The sequence below is a fragment of the Carcharhinus amblyrhynchos genome, chromosome 7 (assembly GCF_965287045.1).
Source record: "Carcharhinus amblyrhynchos chromosome 7, sCarAmb.v2.hapA, whole genome shotgun sequence".
NCBI classification, from domain to species: domain Eukaryota; kingdom Metazoa; phylum Chordata; class Chondrichthyes; order Carcharhiniformes; family Carcharhinidae; genus Carcharhinus; species Carcharhinus amblyrhynchos.
In genome coordinates, this window is record NC_137330.1 from 127,138,587 (window position 1) to 127,161,954 (window position 23,368).

Genomic DNA, 23,368 nt, shown 5'->3' on the forward strand with positions numbered 1-23,368 from the left:
AGGTTTATTTGGTAGCAAAAGTTATTCGTTTTCAGAGCACTGCCCCTTCATCAGGTAAATGAGAGTTCTGTTCACAAACAGAGCATATAAAGACACAAGCTCAAATTACAAAATAATGGTTGGAATGTGAGTCTTTACACCAATCAAGTCTTAAAGAACAAAAACAGCCCGGGAAACAGGCCCTTCGGCCCAATGAGCCCGCGCCACCGTCTTAACACCACCAGTCCCCCCTCCACCCATGACCCTTATCTAATGTTTTATGGCCATCCACATTGAGGGAAACTAATTTAGGGACAATTTATTACTGCCAATCAGCCTAATAGCACATCTTTGGGGTGTGGGAGGAAACTGGAGCACCCAGAGAAAACCCACGCAAGCAATGGGAGAATGTGCAAACTCCCACAGACACCGGCCCAAATCCATGTGCCTGCACAGCAATCAGTGATAGTCACTGATCTGTCGTCTTGCCCAGTATCTGGTCCAGTTTAAGCACACACTAATGACATGAAGCACTAGGCCAATCTCGAACAACCAAGAGCAGCCCAAGTATGACCCATCGCGTGTATGCCCCTCGTTGGACACAAGGCGGACCGACTTAAAACCTGTGAATGAAAAAGAGAAAAAAAATTATTATTGTACCATATCCATTTGCCTTACCAGGGACGCCCCAATGATTACTTAAACAATCTCCTATATCCACCCATCTCCAACCCACTCATGTGCCTGTCCAAGTTACTCTTAAAGGACTCTAGCGTGTTTGCCTCCACCACCTTACTTGGCAGAGCATTCCATACCCCCACTACCCTCTGTGTGAAAAACCTCCCTCTAATATCTGTGTTATACCTCTCCCCCCTCACCTTAAGCCCATGGCTCCTTGTCCTGTGTGTCTCTACCATAGGAAATAGCTTACCGCTGTTTACTCTATTTGTATCCTTCATAATCTTAGATACCCTTCATAATCTTAGATACCCCTATTAGATCCCCCCTCAGTCACCGTCTTTCAAGGGAAAAGAGCCCCAATTTATTCAATCTTTCCTCATACCCCAGTCCTTCCATACCAGGCAACATCCTGGTAAACCTCCTCTGCACTCTCTCCAGAGTCTCCACGTCCCTCCGGTAGTGAGGCGACCAGAACTGGACCCAGTACTCTAAATGCGGCCTAACCAACGTTCTGTAGAACTGCAACTTTAGACTCCAGCTCTTATATTCTATACCCCTTCCTATAGCCTTTGCTAACATACCATAGGCTTTCTTTACCACACTCTCCACTTGCACTGCCACCTTCAAAGACTTGTGCACTTGCACTCCCAGGTCTCGCTGCGATTCTATACTCCTTATGGGCTTACCCTTTATTATATAACTCCCCCCTACATTATTCCGGCCAAAATGCATCGCCTCACATTTATCTGGATTAAACTCCATTTGCCATGTATCTGCCCAATACACCAGCCTACCAATATCCCGTTGTATTGCCAGACACTGCTCCTCACTGCCCGCCAATCCAGCCATCTTGGTGTCATCAGCAAATTTGCTGATCACACCACCTACTCCCTCTTCCAAATCATTTATATACACTACAAAGAGAAGAGGTCCCAGTACTGAGCCCTGCGGCACACCACTAGTGACAGACCTCCAGCTAAAAAAGGATTCCTCCACTACTACTCTCTGACTCCTCTTTGCAAGCCAGTTCTCTACCCATCTAGATACCTGGCCACGTATCCCATGAGCTTTAATCTTCTGTACCAACCTACCATGAGGGACTTTGTCAAACGCCTTACTGAAATCCATATAGATGACATCAACGGCTCATCCTTCGTCAGCCGTTTTTGTTGCCTCATCAAAAAATTCTACCAGATTCGTAAGGCAAGACTTCCTCTTTACAAAGCCATGCTGCGTATCCTTAATCAGATCGCAACGCTCTTAGTGCTCATACATCCTATCCCTAAGAATCCTCTCCATCAACTTGTCTACCACTGACGTTAAACTCACCGGCCTATAGTTACCCGGGTTATCCCTCCTACCCTTTTTAAACGGTACTACGTTTGCTATCCTCCAGTCCTCTGGGACCTCACCTGTGTCCAAAGAAGAGACAAAGATTTGCGTCAGAGGCCCAGCAATGTCATCTCCCGCCTCCCTAAGCAGCCTAGGATAAATGCCATCGGGCCCTGGCGATTTATCGGTTTTAATGCTACCTAAAAGCCCTAACACTTCTTCCCTCGTAATCGATAGATCTTTCAATTGGTCTACCGCTTCCTCGATGACCGTACCAGACATCAAGCCCCTCTCCTTCGTGAATACCGACGCAAAGTATTCATTCAGGATCTCCCCCATTCCCTCAGCCTCTAAGCACAATTCCCCTCGTCTGTCCCTGAGAGGACCGATTTTACCCCTAGCCACCCTTTTGCTCCTAAGATAGGGGTAAAACGCCTTTGGATTCTCCTTAATCCTACCTGCCAAAGCCACCTCATGCCCCCTTTTTGCTCTCCTTACTCCCCTTTTGAGATCCCTCCTACTCTCTCTGTACTCCTCCAGCGCTCTCTCTCCGTTCCCAGCTGCTTAGACCTGACATACGTCTCTCATTTCTTCCTAACCAGGTCTTGTATACCTCTAGTAATCCACAGCTCTCTAATCCTACCTTTCCCATCCTTCCTCCTAACCGACACATGCCTTTCCTGCACCCATTGCAGTTTTCCCTTGAAAGACTCCCACATGCCTAATGTGGTCTTGCCTCCCAACAGCCTATCCCAGTCTGTATCCCTAAGCTCCTGCCTAATCCAGCTATATCTAGCCTTTCCCCAATTTAGCACCCTCCCCTTAGGACAGCACTCATCTTTTTCCATTCGTATCCTAGACAGAGTTGTGGTCACTGTTAGCCACATGTTCACCTACCACAACCTCAACCACCTCACCCGGCTCATTGCCCAGAACTAAATCCAGTATAGCCCTCCTCTCTAGTCGGGCTATCTACATACTGCTGCGAGGACCCTTCCAATACACATCTTATGAATTCCTCCCCGTCCGAACCCCCAGCTCTAGGCACCTTCCAATCCACCCCAGGGAGATTAAAATCTCCCACTACAACATCCCTGTTCTTCCTACACTTGTCCAAAATGTCTCTACATATACCCTCTTCCACTGCCCGCGTGCTGTCGGGCAGCCTATAGTACACTCCTAGCATAGTAATGGCCCCCTTCCTATTCCTCAACTCCACCCACAGAGACTCAATTCCCAACCCCTCCATGTTATCCTCCCTCTGCACCGCTGTGATCTGCTCCCTAACTAAGAGCGCCACTCCCCTCCTCTTTTCAACCCTTCCCTATCACGCCTGAAACACTTATACCCTTGAATATTTAGCTGCCAGTCCTGCCCCTCCTTTAACCACATCTCTGTCACTGCCACCACATCTAAAGGTGCAGTCAATGTGAGCGGAGAGAGATTAAGCGCGGGTTAAAGAGATGTGTATTGTCTCCAGACAGGACAATTAGTGAGATTTTGCAAGCCCAGGCAAGTCGTGGGGATTACAGATAGTGTGACATCAACCCAAGATCCCTTTTGAGGCTGTCCTCATGTGTGCGGAACATGGCTATCGGTCTCTGCTCAGTAATCCACTTTATCATGTGTCATGAAGGCTGCCTCAGAGAACATTTACCCAAAGATCAGAGGCTGAATGCCCATGACCAACAGAGAGAACACTCATGCCTGGTGAATGTCAAGCAGTGTTCTTTGGCCAAGCCAGTTCTGTATCCATCTTGCCATCTCTCCTCTGATCCCATGTGACTTCACCTTCCGTACCAGTCTACCATAAGGTACCTTGTCAAAGGCTTCACTGAAGTCCATATATACAACATTTACTTCCTTTCTCTCATCTATCATCTTCCTTGAAAAATACGATCAAGTTAGTGAGGCATGACCTTCCCTTCACAAAACCATGCTGTCTGTCACTAATAAGTACATTTGTTTCCGAATGTGAATAAATCCTGTCCCTTAGAATCTTTTCCAATAATTTCCCTACAACTGATGTAAGGCTCAGTGGCCTGTAATTTCCTGGATTATTCCTGCTGCCCTTCTTAAACAATGGAACAACATTGGCTATCCTCCATCTGTCGCCAATGAGGATACAGAGATTTCTGTCAAGGTCCCAGCTATTTCCTCCCTTGCCTCCCTCTCATCAGGTCCTGAGGACTTATCTACTTTAATGCTTTTTAAGATACCCAAAACCTTATCCTTTTTGATAGACCTTCTGAATGCTTCCTTTTTCTTTTTGACAAGGCTCATACTACCCTCGTTATCCAGAGCTCCCAATACTTACCACTTATCCTTCATCCTCATAGGTACATGCCAGCAATGAATTCTAACCAATTAATATTTGAAAGACTCACACATGTCGTCAGTTGATTTACCCTCAAACAATCTCTCCCAACCTACAGATCCTGCCTAATGTAGTTAGCCTTCCCTCAGTTTTAAACCTTTGCCCGAGGACCCCTCTTGTTCTTACAAAGAACAAAGAACATCCCAGCACGGGAAACAGGCCCTTCGGCCCAACGAGCCCGCGCCGCTGCATCTTCCCACACCTACCCCGCCCTGTGTGTATGTGAGTGGAATCCCTAATGTAGCCAGATTCAGGGGAGAATAGTGTCAATTTGGTACACCAATCAGCCTAAGAGCACATCTTTGGGGTGTGGGAGGAAACCGGAGCGCCCAGAGGAAACCCACGCAACCACAGGGAGAATGCGCAAACTCCCACAGACACAGGCCCAAATCCATGTGTCTGCACAGCTAGCAGTGATAGTCACTGAGCTGTTGCGGTGCCCATCTGCTGGTCCAGGATTAAGCACACACAACGACACGAAGTACTAGGCCACTCCCGGAACCTCCAAGAGCAGCCCACGCACGACCCACCATGTGCATGTCCCTCGTTTGACAACAAGGTGGACCGACCCTGTGGAATAAAAAGACAATACGTTAACATATAAAACTACATTTCCGGTGTCGTCCCGAGGCTCTGACCCTATTTAATACCCTCTACTATAACCCTCCATCCTTGCTTCGCTCATGTGTCTGTCTAAGTAAACCTTAAACAAGTCCAACATGCCTGCCTCCACCACCCTACTTGGTAGCGCGTTCCATACCCCCACGACCCTCTGCGTGAAAAACCTTCCTCTCATATCCAAATTATACTTCTCCCCCCTCACCCTTAGATCGTGACCTCTCGTAATTGTCCCCAATCTAGGGAAAAGCCTACCACTGTTTACTCTATCTATTCCCTTCAGTATTTTATATACCTCTGTCATATCACCCCTTAATCTCCGTCTTTCTAAGGAGAAGAGCCCCAGTTTCTCCAACCTTTCCTCGTAACTCAGTCCTTCCATGCCAGGCGACATCCTGGTAAACCTCCTCTGCACCCTCTCCAGGGTCTCCACGTCCTTCCGGTAGTACATAAGAACATAAGAACATAAGAAATAGGAGCAGGAGTAGGCCATCTAGCCCTTCGAGCCTGCCCCGCCATTCAATAAGATCATGGCTGATCTGTCGTGGCTCAGTTCCACTTTCCCGCCCTCTCCCCATAACCCTTAATCCCCTCTCTTATCAAAAACCCATCAACCCGCTTCTTAAAAATATTTAGCGAGGCAGCCTCCACCACTTCAACGGGCAGAGAATTCCAAAGATTCACCACCCTTTGAGTGAAGAAGTTCCTCCTCAACTCCGTTCTAAACCGCCTCCCCTTTATCTTGAGGCTGTGCCCCCTAGTCCTACTGTATTTTTTGAGCGGGAAGAGTCTCTCCACCTCTATCCTATCCATCCCATTCATCATCTTATATGTCTCAATGAGATCTCCCCTCATTCTTCTAAACTCTAACGAGTACAAGCCTAGTTTATTCAGCCTCTCCTCATAGCTCAATCCCCTCAACTCCGGTATCAGCCTAGTAAACCTCCTCTGCACTCCCTCCAGGGCCAAAATATCCTTGCGTAGGTGCGGCGCCCAAAACTGCACACAGTACTCCAGCTGCGGCCTCACCAATGCCCTATACAGCTGCAGCAAGACCTCCCTACTTTTATATTCAATCCCCCTCGCTATGAAGGCCAGCATCCCATTCGCCTTCCTGACCACCTGCTGCACCTGCAGGCTGGGTTTTTGCGACTCATGCACAAGGACCCCGAGGTCCCTCTGCACCGTCGCCTGCTGCAGTTTTTCGCCACGTAAGTAATAGTCCTTCCTACCATTCTTCCTACCAAAGTGGACCACCTCACACTTGCCAACATTAAATTCCATTTGCCATTTCCTGGCCCATTCGCCCAGCCTATCTTGATCCTTCTGCAGACTCTCCACACCCTCCGCACAATTTGCCTTTCCCCCAATCTTGGCGTCATCAGCAAATTTCGACACCCTGCACTCTGTTCCCTCCTCCAGATCATCTATATAAATGGTAAATAGCTGAGGCCCCAGCACCGACCCCTGGGGCACCCCACTAGTCACCAACCGCCAATCCGAATAGCCAGAACTGGACGCAGTACTCCAAATGCGGTCTAACCAACGTTCTGTACAACTGAAGCATTAGACGGCAGCTCTTATACTCTATACCCCTTCCTATAAAGGCTAGCATTCCATAAGCTTTCTTCACAACCTTCTCTACCTGTGTCGACACCTTCAGATAGTTGTGCACCTGCACTCCCAGGTCCCTCTGTATCTCTATACTCTTAATCGGTCTACCTTTTATCACATAACTCCACCCTGCATTATTCCTTCCAAAATGCATCACCTCGCATTTGTCAGGATTAAATTCCATCTGCCATCTATCTGCCCAATATACCAACCTATCTATATCCTGCTGTGTCACCTGGCAGTCCTCCTCAGTATCTGCCAATCCTACCATCTTGGTGTCATCCGCAAATTTGCTGATCACATCACGTACACCCTCTTCCAAGTCGTTTATATATACTACATATCCATAAGCACCTTAAAAGTTATGGAATTATGATCACTGTTCCCAACATTTGAAATTTTACGCACATTTCCACAATTGTAAACAGAAAAATATTGACAATGGCTTTCCTAGAGGTGTAAATTATCCTTTCCAGCTACCCAAATCTGGAAAAATGGGAACCATTCAAGTTAATGACTGAGATTTCTAAATGGTTAATTACCTAATCTAAAAGATAGGCTTAGAGGGCCGACACAGGCTTGGGGGCCGATGGGCCTGTTCCTGTGCTGTGCATTTTCTTACAATGGGTGGAATTTTCAGGTCCTGCCCATTCTAGAACTAGAAAGCTTTGTCCGAATCAACAGACCTTTCACTGGTCCGTCAAATTACCTGTCCCGCCTGCAACAATGCCCACAGTGGTCGGGACTGGAAGACTTAGGCCAATGGATGGAGCTCATACCAAACCAGGGCAAATCAATTTTTCATCTGGAAGCAGGAGATGACATAATCTAGAACTAGTGGGCTCAGTTTAAAAAAGATTGTCATTTAAAATGGAGAAGATTTTGTTTTCTCTCTGAGGGTCATGATTCTTTAAAATTCTCTTCCCTGAATAACGGTAGAGGCAGGGTCAATGAATATTTTTCAGGCAGAGGTTCTGATTAACAAAGGAGTCAAAGATTATTGGGGCTCGGTGGGATGTGAAGTTGAGGGCACAAGCAGATCAGCCATGATTTTATTGAATGACAGAGCAGTTTTGAGGCGCCATGTGGCTCTTAATTTGTATATACATGTGACAATTTAGGTAGTAAGTATTTTGAGTCTTGAATTATATATAGTTGAATGAAGAACAGTCATTTTGTGCAAAATTTCCAGGAGTTACTCTGAGAGGCACACTTGAGATGGTTCTCAGCCAACAGAGACCAAGAGAAATTCTATTGAATCTGCGTAATCTTTAAGTGTGGCAATCACAGAACTATTGATGAAGAAGAAACATTGGGCAGAATTCTCCCATTTTGGGACTGACTGCAATGGTCAGAATGGTAATCCCCACCAGATTCTACACTTGGACCGTTATCGGCAATGTACAGCTGAGTTCCCCTCTGAATCAGCCAGCAGCTGGTTCGTTTGCCCATCGTTAGCTTGCAAGTTTCAAGGTCCCGTTGCAATAATTAAATACCAGTCCAGTACACTCATATTGCATTTTCCAGTCCACGTGTCTTCACGAGACCTCGCAAGATGTTTGGAACCCAGTAGCAAAAGCAAAGTAGAATCAAGAAGAAGGTAGCACCAGCTTTCAGATGCAGAACCTTCACCATTCAGAGAACCCAGGTCCCAAGCATGTGCTGTGCCCTTAAGATGCTTCAAAAAGTACAGAAACCTCACTTGTCTGGTCTGAGAGGTCGTTGCCCAGGAGGTTAGTGCAACTGCCACTGCCACAAAGAACTATCCAGCACAGGAACGAGATGAATAATCTCATCCATTCCATCATGCTAAGTCTTCTCTCAGCTCCCTCCAATATCAAATTCTCAGGAAGGTTCATGTACTCAATGGCTGCTCTCTTCGTGGATCTCACATATTCAGTTGTGGGAAACAGATATCAACACTCTCTCAAGAAAACTTTCTCAAAACCAAAATCTCATCTCTCTTTTCATTCAAACTCCAATGTTTGTCGCTTCTGGGGAGGAGGGGATAGCTATCTCCCCAACCATTGCTCAATCCTTTCTGATTATGTCTCTTTTTTTGTCTAAACATGCTCACAACAAATGTGATTGAACGCAGACCTAGGCAGAGGTGGTAGCAATCATCAGTATCAGTTGGTTTGAGAAGGCTGCTGCTCTCCCTTGTTGAGGCCAAGGATCACTTCTGTGCCAATGCAGATTTTAGCCTCTCACAACAACCTTGTACAGCTCTCAGCCCCATCACTTCACTGGATCCTGCAATTGACACTGAGTGCAACGCAGTCTGAATTAGCTTCAGCTCATCTGCTAAAACTGCCCTGTGTACTTTCTAGGCACCAGCAGACTCCAGCCAGCTAGCCCAGCAGCTATCTGAGCCCCTGCAGCACCATTAAAAATTCTAGGTCTCAGGAAGAAACATCACAGTGCTCACCCATGCTCCACCAGTGCAAAGTCACACGAGTCGGTATCATATAGCTCAAAGTTAGGATTGGAGATACTTTCAGGTGAACACTTCACAGACGTGTTCCCCCCATCAACTTGTTCTTCTTGAAGGTACGCAGATTCTTCTTCTAAATACTCTTTTCAAGAGAAGCTAGTCTAGCCCAACAGACTTTTGTAATGTGTTCCATTTTGCCACAATTTCTGCACTGATTTGCTCCACTATTCTATTGCTAGATGATCCATTTTGGGGCATCTATGATATGCTTATTGCCGTTTGCAACTGGTGGACTTTCATTCAAGGTACAAAATTGTGAAACCTCTTTAACAGCCAATTCTGTTGACACTGTGATTTCTACCACTGTCTTTAAAGTCAAAGCATATCTAGTAAGCAATCTTCTTTGGTTTAGTCTCATTTTGGAAACCACAAATGTCGATGATTTTGAAGAGCATATTCTAATGACTCACCAAACTTACAATCTTGTGCAAGCCTTTTTAAGGTCACCACAAACTGAGCAATGCTTTTGCCTTCTACTTGATTCTGTCGGTGGAACCTGAACCATTCCACAATGATCACCATCGCCATTGGCGGATGGTGACTAGTGGAGTGCCCCAGGGGTCGGTGCTGGGGCCTCAGCTTTTTACCATTTATATAGATGATCTGGAGGAGGGAACCGAGTGTAGGGTGTCGAAATTTGCTCATGACACCAAGATTGGGGGAACGGCAAATTGTGCGGAGGGTGTGGAGAGTCTGCAGAAGGATCAAGATAGGCTGGGCGAATGGGCCAGGAGATGGCAAATGGAATTTAATGTTGGCAAGTGTGAGGTGGTCCACTTTGGTAGGAAGAATGGTAGGAAGGACTATTACTTACGGGGCGAAAAACTGCAGCAGGCGACGGTGCAGAGGGACCTCGGGGTCCTTGTGCATGAGTCGCAAAAACCCAGCTTGCAGGTGCAGCAGGTGGTCAGGAAGGCGAATGGGATGCTGGCCTTCATAGCGAGGGGGATTGAATATAAAAGTAGGGAGGTCTTGCTGCAGCTGTATAGGGCATTGGTGAGGCCGCAGCTGGAGTACTGTGTGCAGTTTTGGGTGCCGCACCTGCGCAAAGATATTTTGGCCTTGGAGGGAGTGCAGAGGAGGTTTACTAGGCTGATACCGGAGTTGAGGGGGTTGAGCTATGCGGAGAGGCTGAATAAACTGGGCTTGTACTCGTTAGAGTTTAGAAGAATGAGGGGAGATCTCATTGAGACGTATAAGATGATGAATGGGATGGATAGGATAGAGGTGGAGAGACTCTTCCCGCTCAAAAAATACAGTAGGACTAGGGGGCACAGTCTCAAGATAAAAGGGGGGTGGTTTAGAACGGAGTTGAGGAGGAACTTCTTCACTCAAAGGGTGGTGAATCTCTGGAATTCTCTGCCCGTTGAAGTGGTGGAGGCTGCCTCGCTAAATATTTTTAAGACGCGGGTTGATGGGTTTTTGATAAGAGAGGGGATTAAGGGTTATGGGGAGAAAGCGGGAAAGTGGAACTGAGCCATGACAGATCAGCCATGATCTTATTGAATGGCGGGGCAGGCTCGAAGGGCTAGATGGCCTACTCCTGCTCCTATTTCTTATGTTCTTATGTTCTTATGATCACTGGCTTTCGAAAGTAATGCTTTTAAGAACATAAGAACATAAGAAATAGGAGCAGGAGTAGGCCATCTAGCCCTTCGAGCCTGCCCCGCCATTCAATAAGATCATGGCTGATCTGTCGTGGCTCAGTTCCACTTTCCCGCCCTCTCCCCATAACCCTTAATCCCTTCTCTTATCAAAAACCCATCAACCCGCTTCTTAAAAATATTTAGCGAGGCAGCCTCCACCACTTCAACGGGCAGAGAATTCCAGAGATTCACCACCCTTTGAGTGAAGAAGTTCCTCCTCAACTCCGTTCTAAACCGCCTCCCCTTTATCTTGAGGCTGTGCCCCCTAGTCCTACTGTCTTTTTTGAGCGGGAAGAGTCTCTCCACCTCTATCCTATCCATCCCATTCATCATCTTATACGTCTCAATGAGATCTCCCCTCATTCTTCTAAACTCTAACGAGTACAAGCCTAGTTTATTCAGCCTCTCCTCATAGCTCAATCCCCTCAACTCCGGTATCAGCCTAGTAAACCTCCTCTGCACTCCCTCCAGGGCCAAAATATCCTTGCGCAGGTGCGGCGCCCAAAACTGCACACAGTACTCCAGCTGCGGCCTCACCAATGCCCTATACAGCTGCAGCAAGACCTCCCTACTTTTATATTCAATCCCCCTCGCTGTGAAGGCCAGCATCCCATTCGCCTTCCTGACCACCTGCTGCACCTGCAAGCTGGGTTTTTGCGATTCATCAAGGATCTTTGTCAAGACGTTGCAGGTTGTGTTTCCTGGCTTTTCTGGATAACCAAGTTACCGAGCAAATTGAGGATTTTACTGCCTATTTTACTGAGAAAACTAGTATGACCACCTCATTATTATTTTTCTTCACCTGTGCAAAGTACTGGAAATGCTCTGCACAGGAACAACATGATTCATTTTTTTCATTTAAAGGACCCAGGGATCCTAATTGACCCATCATTTCTCTTATGTGCACTTGTGACTTGGGACAGTTCAGTATATCATAAAAATCATAGCAATCATAGAAACCTTATAGTACAGAAAGAGGCCATTCAGCCTATCAAGTGTGCATCGACCACAATCCCACCCAGGCCCTACCCCGATATCCCTACATATTTACCCAGTAATCCCTCTAACCTACGCATCTCCAGACACTAAGGGCAATTTTTAACATGGCCAATCAACCTAACCCGGACATCTTTGGACTGTGGGTGGAAACTGGAGCACCCAGAGGAAACCATGCAGACACGAGGAAAATGTGTAAATTCCATACAGACAGTGACCCAAGCCGGGAATCAAATGCAAGTCCTGGAGCTGTGAAGCAGCAGTGCTAATCACTGTGCTACCGTGCTGCCCCATATATATTCTTTATTTTACAGTCTTCCCAGTATGCCCCTTTTTTATTCTGGAGACCGTTGACTTAATTTTTTTTCAAATAGGCTCAGCTGTATAGTTAAGCATCCACTCTTTTCAAAAATGCCAAATATTACCTGAATCTCACCCTGCTCTGATCGGAAATCTCTCCCTCTTTTACCTCCATACAGAGAAATTTTTTCTTACTTGTCTTCCTGCAATGGCACTTTAATCATTAATCCTGTTGTTTCTTCTCCCCAGTTTTCTAATATTGAAAGCCTAAGGACCCACCATGTTTTTCTTTTTAGGCTCTTCCTCGGTGTTCTTGATGAACATAATCCTGATTTTCCACCAATTTTCTTTCTTTAATTTTTTTTTAATTCACTCATGGGACATGGACATCACTGGCTTGCCAACATTTATTGCCCATCCCCAGTTGCCCTTGAAACTGTGTGACTTGTTATGGCAATTCTGTAGAGTAGTTGAGAGTCAATCACATTACTGTGGCTTTGGATTCACTTGTAGGCCAGACCAGGTAAGGACGTCAGATTTCCTTCCGTAAAGGATGTTCGTGAACCAGATGGGTTTTTCCAACAATCGACAATGGATTCATGGTCATCAATAGATTCTTAATTCCAGATATTTTTTAATGAATTAAAAATTCCATGATCTGCCATGGTGAGATTCAAACCCGGGTCCCCAGAACATTACCCCAGTTTCTGGATTAATAGTCTAGTGATAATACCACTAGGCCACTGCCTCCCCCTCCACAGCTATGTTAAAGGTTGTGGGTTTTAACAAAAAGAAAAGAATGTGGTTTGTACGTATGGAATGGAATCGGCTGCCGTCAGTGGTGGTGGAGGCGAACTCGCTGGGGTCTTTTAAAAGACTTCTGGATGAGTATATGGGGTTTAATGGGATTGAGGGTTATAGATAGGTCTATAGATTGGTAGGTGTTGATGTGATCGGCGCAACTCGTGGGCCGAAGGGCCTGTTTGTGCTGTAGTGTTCTATGTTCTATGTTCTATGTATGCATTCAAAGTAACAACAGATTATTTCTGAGATACATTCTATCCATAGAGTACAAACTGAAAGTAAAGCAGCAGCCTGTGACAGCACCATTAATTCAAGTTAGTAGCAGTTAAAGCATTCATGCAATCCTTTTAAATGTATAAAACCATCCACACCACATCAAAGTTTCTAACTGAATAAAATCTATCTGCATATAGATGGGCAGAGTCAAATTAGTCACAGTACATTAAAGGAAGAATTTCTGGAGTGCATTTGGCATGGTTTTCTGGAGCAATACATTGAGGAACCAACAAGGGAACAGGTCTTCTTGGAGGGTATTATGTAATGAGAATGGATTAGTTGGCAATCTAGGTGTAAGAGAATCTGTGGGGTCGAGTGACCATAATAGGGAAGAACTCTTTGTCAAGGTGGATAGTGACGAATTGATTCTGAGACCAGGGTACTGAATCTCAATAAAGGTAACTGTGATGGTATGAGGCATGACTTGGCCATGATGGGTGGAAAACATTACTGAAAGGAATGACAGTGGACAGGCAATGGTAGCATTTAAAGAACGAATCGGTGAACTCCAGAAGTTGTTTATTCCTGTTTGGCACAAGAATGGTAAGGGAATTGTGGCCAAACCGTGGCTTACAGAAGAAATTAGAAATGGTATCAGTTTCAAGAAAGAAACATACAAATTGGCAAAATAAAGCAATAGGCCTTAGGATTGGGAGTAGTTTCAAATTCACCAAAGGAGGACCAAGGGGTTGATTAAAAAGGGAAAACTAGAGTATGAAAGTAAGTTAGTGGGGAACAGAAACTGACAGTAAAAGTTTCTATAGGTATCAGTAATCATGGATGATTTTAATCTGCACGTAGGTTGGGCAAATCAAATTAGCCACAATGCCATAGAGGAGGAATTCCTGGAATGTATATGGGATGGTTTTCTTGAACAATATGTGGAGGAACCAACTAGAGAGCAGGCCATCTTGAACTGGTTACTGTATAATGAGATGGGAATCATTGCCAATCTAGCTGTACAAGGCCCCTTGGGGATGAGTGATCATAACCTGATAGAAATTTTTATCAAGATGGAGAGTGAAATAGTTGACAAGGATGCTGAATCTTAATAAAGGAAGCTATGAGTTGGCCTTGATAGATTGGGGAGAGTTACTTAAAAGGACGACAATAGATTGGCAATCACGAACGTTCAAAGAACGCATGGGCGGGGACTACAGCAAATGTCTATTCTTTTCTGGCACAAAACCAAAATTGGTAAGAGGGCTAATCCATGACTTACAAAGGAAATTAAAGAGAGTATCCAATCCAAGAAAGAATCATACAGATTAGCCAAGAAAAATAATTGGTCTGAGGATTGCGAGCAATTTAGAATTCAGCAAAGAAGGACCAAGGGATTTATTAAGAAGGGAAAAATACAGTAAGAAAGTAAACTTGCAGGGAACATAAAGATTAACAGTAAGAGTTTCTATAGATATGTGAAGAGAAAGAGGCTGGTGAAGACGAATGTAGGTCCCCCACAGACAGAAATGGGGGAATGTATAATAGGGAACAAAGACATGGCTGAGCAGCTGAATATATACTTTGGTTCTGTCTTCACAAAAACAGGACACAAATCAGATGCCAGAAATGTTGGTGGATGCAAGATTTTGTGAGACGGAAGAACTGAGGGAGATCAATAGTAGTAGAGAAATGGTGCTGGGAGAATTGATGGGATTGAAGGCAGATAAATTCCCAGGGCCTGATAATCTACATCCGAGAGTCCTTAAGGAAATGGCCCTTGAAATAATGGATGCATTGGTGGTCACTATCCAGGGTTCTAAAGACTCTGGAACAGTCCCTGCAGAAGGTAGCTAATGTCACTCCAGTATTCAAAAGGAGAGATAGAGAGAAAACAGGGAATTATAGACCACTAAGCTTAACATTGGTAGTGGAGAAAATTCTCAAATCCATTATTGTGGACTTCATAGTGGAGCATTTAGAAAGCAGCAGCAGGATCAGACAGAGTCAGCACGGATTTATGAAGGGGAAATCATGTTTGGCAAATCTACTGGAATTCTTTGAAGATGTAACTAGTGGAGTTGACAAGGGGGAGCCGGTTGACGTGATATATTTGGACTTTCAGAAAGTCTTTGACAAAGTTCCACACAAGAGATTATCATGCAAGGGTAAAGTGCAAGGGATTGGGGCTGGTGAATTGAGAAGGATAGAAAACTAATTGGTGGAGAGGAAACAAAGAAAAGGAATTAATGGGTCCTTTTCAAATTGGCAAGTAATAACTAGAGGAGTGCCACAGGGACAGGTGCTAGGATCCCAGCTCTTCACAATATATATGAATGATTTGGATAAGGAAACAAAATGTAACATCTCAAAGTTTGCAGATGAAAGCAAGTTGGGTGGGAAGATGAACTGTTATGTGGATGCAGAGATTCTTCAGAATAATCTGGACAGGTTGGGTGAGTGGACAAATCAAAGACAGATACAGTATAATTTGGGTAAATGTAAAGTTATTCACTTTGCAAGCAAAAACAAGAAGGCAGATTGCTACCTGAATGGCTATAAATTGGGAGAGGGGAGTGTGCAGCAGGACCTGGTTGTCCTTGTGCACTAGTCGCTAAAGTTGCAGCAGGCAGTAAAGAAGGCAAATGGTATGTTGGCCTTCATTGCAAGAGGTTTCAAATACAGAAGCAGGAATGTGTTGTGGCAATTATACAGGGTTTTGGTGAGACCACACCTCTAGAGTGTTGTGTGCAGTTTTGGTCTCCTTTTCTGAGGAAGGATGTTCTCATTCTCGAGAGTGTGCAGCAAAGTGAATAGCTGGGATCCTAGGCTGATTCAGGGGATGGCCGGACTGTTATATGAGGAGAGATTGCCGAGGTTAGGATTATTTTTGCTGTAGTTCAGACGAAAGAGGGGCGATCTCAGAGAGACTTACAAAATTCTAACCGGACTAGACAGGGTAGATGCAGGGAGAATGTCCCTGATGGTGGAGTCCAGGACCAGAGGTCACAGTCTGAGGATTCAGGGTAGACCATTTAGGACAGAGATGAGGAGACTTTTCTTCACCTAAAGAGTAGTGAGCCTGTGGAATGCATTATCACAGGAAGTAGTTGATGCCAAAATATTGAATGTATCCAAGAGGCTGCTATATGTAGTACTTGGGTTGAAAGGGATCAAATTTATGGGGAAAAAGCAGGACTAGGCTATTGAGTTGGATGATCAGCCATGATTGTAATGAATGGTGGAGCAGGCTCAAAAGGCCAAATGGCCTCCTCCTGCTCCTATCTTCTACATTTCTATGTTTTCTATCTAAGCAGAAAAAGATTGACAAAATGTAGGCCTGTTCCAGTCAGAAACTAGAGAATTCATAATAGAGAACAAAGAAGGGCCGAGGAATTAATTTCGTATTTTGCTTCATAAAACATGTTTTAGTGAGGAGCTAAAGGAAATCAGTATTGGTAGAGAAATTTAGAGGAGGAAGATGGATAAGTATTGTGGTCTTGATCATAGAATCATATAATTCATACTCTTGATAATCTTCATCCCAAAGTACTTAAGCAAGCGGCCTGGAAATAATTGATCCATTGGTGATTATTTTCCAAAATCCTTTGGACCCTGCACTGGTTTCTAAAGATTGGATGGTAGCTAATGTAAGCCCGCTATTCAAAAAGGGAGGTCGAGAGAAATCAGGGAACTACAGACAAGTGAGCCTAACTTTAGTACTGGGGAAGATGCTGGAGTCCATCCTCAATAATTCAGCATTTGGAAGACAGTGATGTAATCAGACAAAGTCAGCATGGATTTACAAAAGGAATATCATGCTGGATGAATCTATTGGCATTCTTTGAGGTTGTAACTAGTAGAGTTGACCGAGGAGAACCAGTGGCTATGGTTTATCTAGGCTTTCAGAAGACTTTTGACAAGGTCTCACATAACAGACAACAATATAAAGTTAAAGCACGTGGGATTGCAGGTAGTGTCTTGAGATGGATAGCAAGCTGGCTAGCAGAGAGGAAGCAAAGAGTTGGCAAAAATGGATCTTTTTCTGATTGGCAGTCAGTTACTAATGGGGTTCCGCAGGGATCTGTGCTAGGATTCCAACGGGTCACATTATATATTAATGATTTAGAAGAGGGAACTGAATGTATTATCTCCAAATTTGCAAATACAAAGTTGGATAGGAGGGTGAGCCATGAGGAGGAAGCATAGATGCTTCAGCATAATTTGGACAGGCTGAATGTGTGGGCATGTTCATTGCAGATGCAGTACAATGCGAATAGTTTGCCAGATATGAAAGATAGAAGGATGGTAGGAGTTGAGGGCCTAAATGCGATTACTGTCACTAGAGAGGTAGTGCTTGATCGACTAACGGGACTGATGGTGGACAAGTCCCCAGGACCGGATGGAATGCATCCCAGGGTTCTGAAGGAAATGGCAGAGGTGATAGTAGACGCCTTAGTGATTATTTACCAAACTTCGCTGGATTCCGGGGAAGTGCCGGAAGATTGGAAAACGGCTAATGTTACGCCGCTGTTTAAAAAGGGTAGCAGGCAAAAGGCAGGGAATTATAGGCCGGTTAGTTTAACGTCTGTTGTTGGAAAAATGCTGGAATCCGTCATCAAAGCAGAAATAGCGAGGCACCTAGAGAAGAATTGTTTGATAGAGCAGACGCAGCACGGATTCGTTCAGGGGAAGTCGTGTTTGACAAATTTATTGGAATTCTATGAGGATGTGACTAGTGCGGTAGACAGAGGGGAACCGGTGGATGTGGTGTTTCTCGATTTTCAGAAGGCGCCGCACAAAAGGTTGCTTTAGAAGGTTAGGGGGCATGGAGTTGGGGGTAAGGTGTTAACGTGGATAGAAGATTGGCTGTCTAATAGGAGGCAGAGAGTTGGTATCAATGGGTGCTATTCTGATTGGCGGTTGCTAACTAGTGGAGTGCCACAGGGATCGGTGCTGGGGCCTCAGCTATTTACCATTTATATAGATAATCTGGAGGAGGGGGCTGAGTGTAGGGTGTCGAAATTTGCTGATGACACAAAGATGAGTGGAAAAGCAAATTGTGCGGAGGGTGTGGAAAGTCTGCAGAGGGATCTGGATAGGCTGAGCGAGTGGACGAGGACCTGCAGATGGAGTACAATGTTAGCAAGTGTGAGGTTATCCACTTTGGCAGGAATAATTGTAGGAGGGATTACTATTTAAAGGGCGAAAAGCTGCAGCATGCTATGGTGCAGAGGGACCTGGGGGTCCTTGTGCATGAGTCGCAAAAACCCAGTCTGCAGGTGCAGCAGGTGATCAAGAAGGCGAATGGGATGCTGGCCTTTATAAGAACATAAGAACATAAGAAATAGGAGCAGGAGTAGGCAAACTAGCCCTTCGAGCCTGCCCCACCATTCAATAAGATCATGGCTGATCTGTCGTGGCTCAGTTCCACATTCCCGCCCTCTCCCCATAACCCTTAATCCCCTCTCTTATCAAAAACCCATCAACCCGCGTCTTAAAAATATTTAGCGAGGTAGCCTCCACCACTTCAACGGGCAGAGAATTCCAGAGATTCACCACCCTTTGAGTGAAGAAGTTCCTCCTCAACTCTGTTCTAAACCACCCCCCCTTTATCTTGAGGCTGTGCCCCATAGTCCTGCTATCCTTTCTGAGCAGGAAGAGTCTCTCCACCTCTATCCTATCCATCCCATTCATCATCTTATACGTCTCAATGAGATCTCCCCTCATTCTTCTAAACTCTAACGAGTACAAGCCTAATTTAGTCAGCCTCTCCTCATAGCTCAACCCCCTCAACTCCGGCATCAGCCTAGTAAACCTCCTCTGCACTCCCTCCAAGGCCAAAATATCCTTGCGTAAGTACGGCGCCTAAAACTGCACACAGTACTCCAGCTGCGGCCTCACCAATGCCCTATACAGCCGCAGCAAGACCTCCCTACTTTTATATTCAATCCCCCTCGCGATGAAGGCCAGCATCCCATTCGCCTTCCTGACCACCTGCTGCACCTGCAAGCTGGGTTTTTGCGACTCATGCACAAGGACCCCGAGGTCCCTCTGCACCGTCGCCTGCTGCAGTTTTTCTCCACGTAAGTAATAATCCTTCCTACCATTATTCCTACCAAAGTGGACCACCTCACACTTGCCAACATTAAATTCCATTTGCCATTTCCTGGCCCATTCGCCCAGCCTATCTAGATCTTTCTGTAGACTCTCCCCACCCTCCGCACAATGTGCCTTTCCCCCAATTTTGGTGTCATCAGCAAATTTCGACACCCTACACTCGGTTCCCTCCTCCAGATCATCTATATAAATGGTAAATAGCTGAGGCCCCAGCACCGACCCCTGGGGCACTCCACTAGTCACCATCCGCCAATCCGAATAGCACCCATTGACCCCCACTCTCTGCCTCCTATTTGACAACCAGTCCTCTATCCACGCTAACACCATACCCCCAACTCCATGCCCCCTGACCTTCTGCAATAACGTCTTGTGAGGTACCTTGTCAAACGCCTTCTGAAAATCAAGAAAGACCACATCCACCGGCTCTCCTCTATCCACCGCCCTAGACACGTCCTCATAGAACTCCAGTAAATTTGTCAGACACGACTTCCCTTTAACGAAACTGTGCTGCGTCTGCTCTATCAAGCAGTTCCCCTCAAGATGCCTCGCTATTTCCTCCTTGATGATGGATTCTAACATTTTACCTACAAGAGACGTTAAACTAACAGGCCTATAATTCCCCGCCTTTTGCCTGGCACCCTTCTTAAACAACGGCGTAACATTAGCGAGAGGGATAGAATATAAAAGCAGGGAGGTCTTGCTGCAACTGTACAGGGCACTGGTGAGGCCGCAGCTGGAGTACTGTGTGCAGTTTTGGTCGCTGCACTTGCTCAAGGATATTTTGGCCTTGGAGGGTGTGCAGAGGAGGTTCACTAGGCTGATACCGGAGATGAGGGGGTTGGACTATGAAGAGAGACTAAATAGACATCTGTACTCGTTGGAATGTCGAAGGATGAGGGGGGGATCTTATAGAGACGTATAAGATAATGAAGGGGATGGATAGGGTAGAGGTTGAGAGATTCTTCCCGCTCAGAAAGGACAGCAGGACTAGAGGGCACAGCCTCAAGATAAGCGGGGGGGGGGGGGGGGGGGGGGAGTTTAGATCGGAGTTGAGGAGGAACTTCTTAATTCAAAGGGTGGTGAATCTCTGGAATTCTCTGCCCGTTGAAGTGGGGGAGGCTACCTCGCTAAATATATTTAAGTCATGGGTAGATAGGTTTTTGGTAGGCAAGGGAAGTATGGGTTATGAGGAGAAAGCGGGAAAGTGGAACTGAGCCACTTCAGATCAGCCATGATCTTATTGAATGGCGGGGCAGGCTTGAAGGGCTAGATGGCCTACTCCTGCTCCTACTTCTTATGTTCTTATGTAATAAATGTGAGGTTATCCACTTTGGTAGCAATAATAGGCTGACAGATTGTTACCCAAATGGGTGTAAATTGAGAGAGGTGGATAGTCAGCGAAGTTTTGGGTCCTTGTGCATCAATTGTTGAAAGTAAGCACAGGTACAGCAGGCAATAAAAAAGCTAATGGTACGTTGGCCTTAATTGTGAGAGGATTTGAGTATAGGGGTAGGGATGTTTTGCGGAAATTGTATAGGGTGTTGGCAAGGCCACATCTGAAGTAGTTTTGTTGTTCTTATCTGAGGAAGGACATCCTTCCTATAGAGGGAGTAAAGCAAAGGTTTACCAGGCTGATTCCTGGGATGGCAGGTCTGTCATATGAGGAGAGACTAAGTCAGTTAGGATTATATTCATTGGAGTTTAGAAGAATGAGAGGGGATCTCATAGGAACTTATAAAATACTAACAGGCTTAGACATTGCAGATTCAAAAAGAAAGTTCCCAGTGGTGGGGAAGTCCAGAAAAAGGGGTCATAATTTGAGGATTCATTTTATGTTTTTGTGGGACATTATTGCTCATCCCTAGTTGCCCTTGAGAAGGTGGTGGTGATACAATTAAGTGCCTTGTTAGGCCTTTTCTGAGGGCAGATGAGAGTCAACCATATTGCTGTGGCTCTGGAGTCCCATGTAGGCCAGACCAGGTAAGGATTTCCTTCCCTGAAAGATATTAGAGTCATAGAGTCATACATGTTTACAGCATGGAAACATGCCCTTTGGCCCAACTTGTCCAAGCTGCCCTTTTCTTTCAATCACTAAGCTAATCCCAATTACCCGCTTTTGGCCCATATCCCTTTATGCACATCTTACCCATATAACTGTCTAAATGCATTTTAAAAGACAAATTTGTACCCACCTCTACTACTATTTCTGGCAGCTTGTTCGAGATAATCACCACCCTCTGTGTGAACAAATTGCCCTTCTGTACTCTTTTGTATCTCTCCTCTCTCTGCTTAAACCTATGCCCTCTGGTTTTAAACTACCCTACCTTTGTGGAAATATGGTGACTATCTAGCTCATTATCTTATAGACCTCTGTAACATCATCCATAAGCCTTCTACACTGCAGGGGAAAATATCCCAGTCTATCCAGTCACACTTTTTAACTCAAATCATCAAGCCCCAGTAGCATTCTAGTAAACCTTTTCTGCACTCTTTCTTGTTTAATAATATCCTTTCTATAATAGGATTACCAGAACAGTGTTTCAAGTGTGGCCTTACCAATGTTTTGTACAACTTCAACAAGAGTCCCAACTCCTGTATTCAATGTTCTGACCAATGAAACCGAGTGTGCCAAATGCCTTCTTCACCACTCTGTCCACTTGTAACTCCGTTTTCAAGGACTTATAAACTTGTACCTCTAGATTTTTTTTGTTATATAACTCTTCCCAACACCCTACCATTAACTGAGTAAGTCCTGCCCTGGTTCAATCTACCAAAATGCATCACCTTGCATTTATCTAAATTAAATTCCATCTGCCATTCATCAGCCCACTGGCCCAATTGATCAAGATCCCGTTGCAATCCTAAATAACTTTCTTCACTGTCCACTATGCCACCTGTCTTGATGTCATCTGCAAACTTACTAACCATGCCTCCTAAACTCTCGTCCAAATCATTAATATAAATGACAGATAACAGTGGACGTGGCACCACTCCCTGAGGCACACTGAAGGTCACAGGCCTCCAGTTTGAAAAACAACCTTCTACAATCATCCTGTCTTCTGTCATCAAGCCAATTTTGTATCTGTTTGATCCATGAGATTTAACCTTATACAACAACTTACCATGCAGTACTTTATCAAACACCTTGCTAGAGTCCCTGTAGGCAGCACTAGCTGCACTGCCCTCATCTACCTTCTTGCTTTCCCCTTCAAAAAACTCAATCAAATTTGTGAGACATGATTTTCCACTCACAAAGCCATGCTGGTTGTCCCTAATCAGTCCTTGCTTCTCTAAATGCCTGTAGATCCTATCTCTCAGAATACCTTCTCACAACTACCCACTGTAGACATTAGGCTCACCAGCATGTAGTTCCCAGGTTTTCCCTGCAGCACTTCTTACACAAAAGCACAACATTTGCCACCCTCCAATCTTCAGGCACCTCACATATGGCTCTCGATGATTCAAATACCTCTGCTAGGCACCCACAATTTCCTCCCTAGTCTCCCACAACATCCTGGGATACACTTCATCAGGTCCCAGGGATTTATCTATCTTGATACGCTTCCAGCCCCTCCTTCTCTGCAATATGTACACTCAAGAGTGTGTATTTGTGAACCAGATGGGTTTTCCAACAATCAACATGGTTGATGGTTGTAAGTCAATCCTTAATTCCAGATCTCTTTATTGAATTCAAATTCCACCATCTGCCATGGCGGGATTCAAACCTAGGTCCCCAGGACATTAGTTGAGTTTCTGGATTAATAGTCTAGTAATAATACCACTGGGCCATTGCCTCCCCATTAAGGGGTAAACTTTTAGAACTGAGGTGAGTGGAAATTGCTTCACCCAGAGATTTGGGAATGTGTGGTATTCAGTTCCACAGAAAGTAGTTGAGGCCAACCCACTGTCGGATTTCAAGAAGAAATTAGATATAGCTCTCGGTGCTGAAGGGGTCGAACGATATGGGAGGAAGGGGGCATCAGAATATTGAATTTGATGATCAGCCATAAATAAAATAATTGGCAGAGCAGGCTTCAAGAGCCAAATGACCTACTTCTGCTTCTAATTTAGAGGTTTCCAGATACATAACAGCACTGATTTATAAAATGAAACAGGATTTCAGCTTTACTCATTAATGCAGGCAGAGGCTGGGTGGGTAGGTTGCTTCTTAGGCCTGTCCTGCTGCAATAT

General features: G+C 45.2%; 1 protein-coding gene across 1 annotated transcript in view; it reads left to right on the top strand.

Moving 5' to 3' along the window:
• LOC145345624 (dynein axonemal heavy chain 8-like) overlaps window positions 1–23,368 on the top strand; it is a gene marked incomplete at its 3' end in the record, with an annotated part of 1,250,971 nt that overhangs the window by 200,476 nt on the left and 1,027,127 nt on the right. The window lies entirely within an intron of this gene.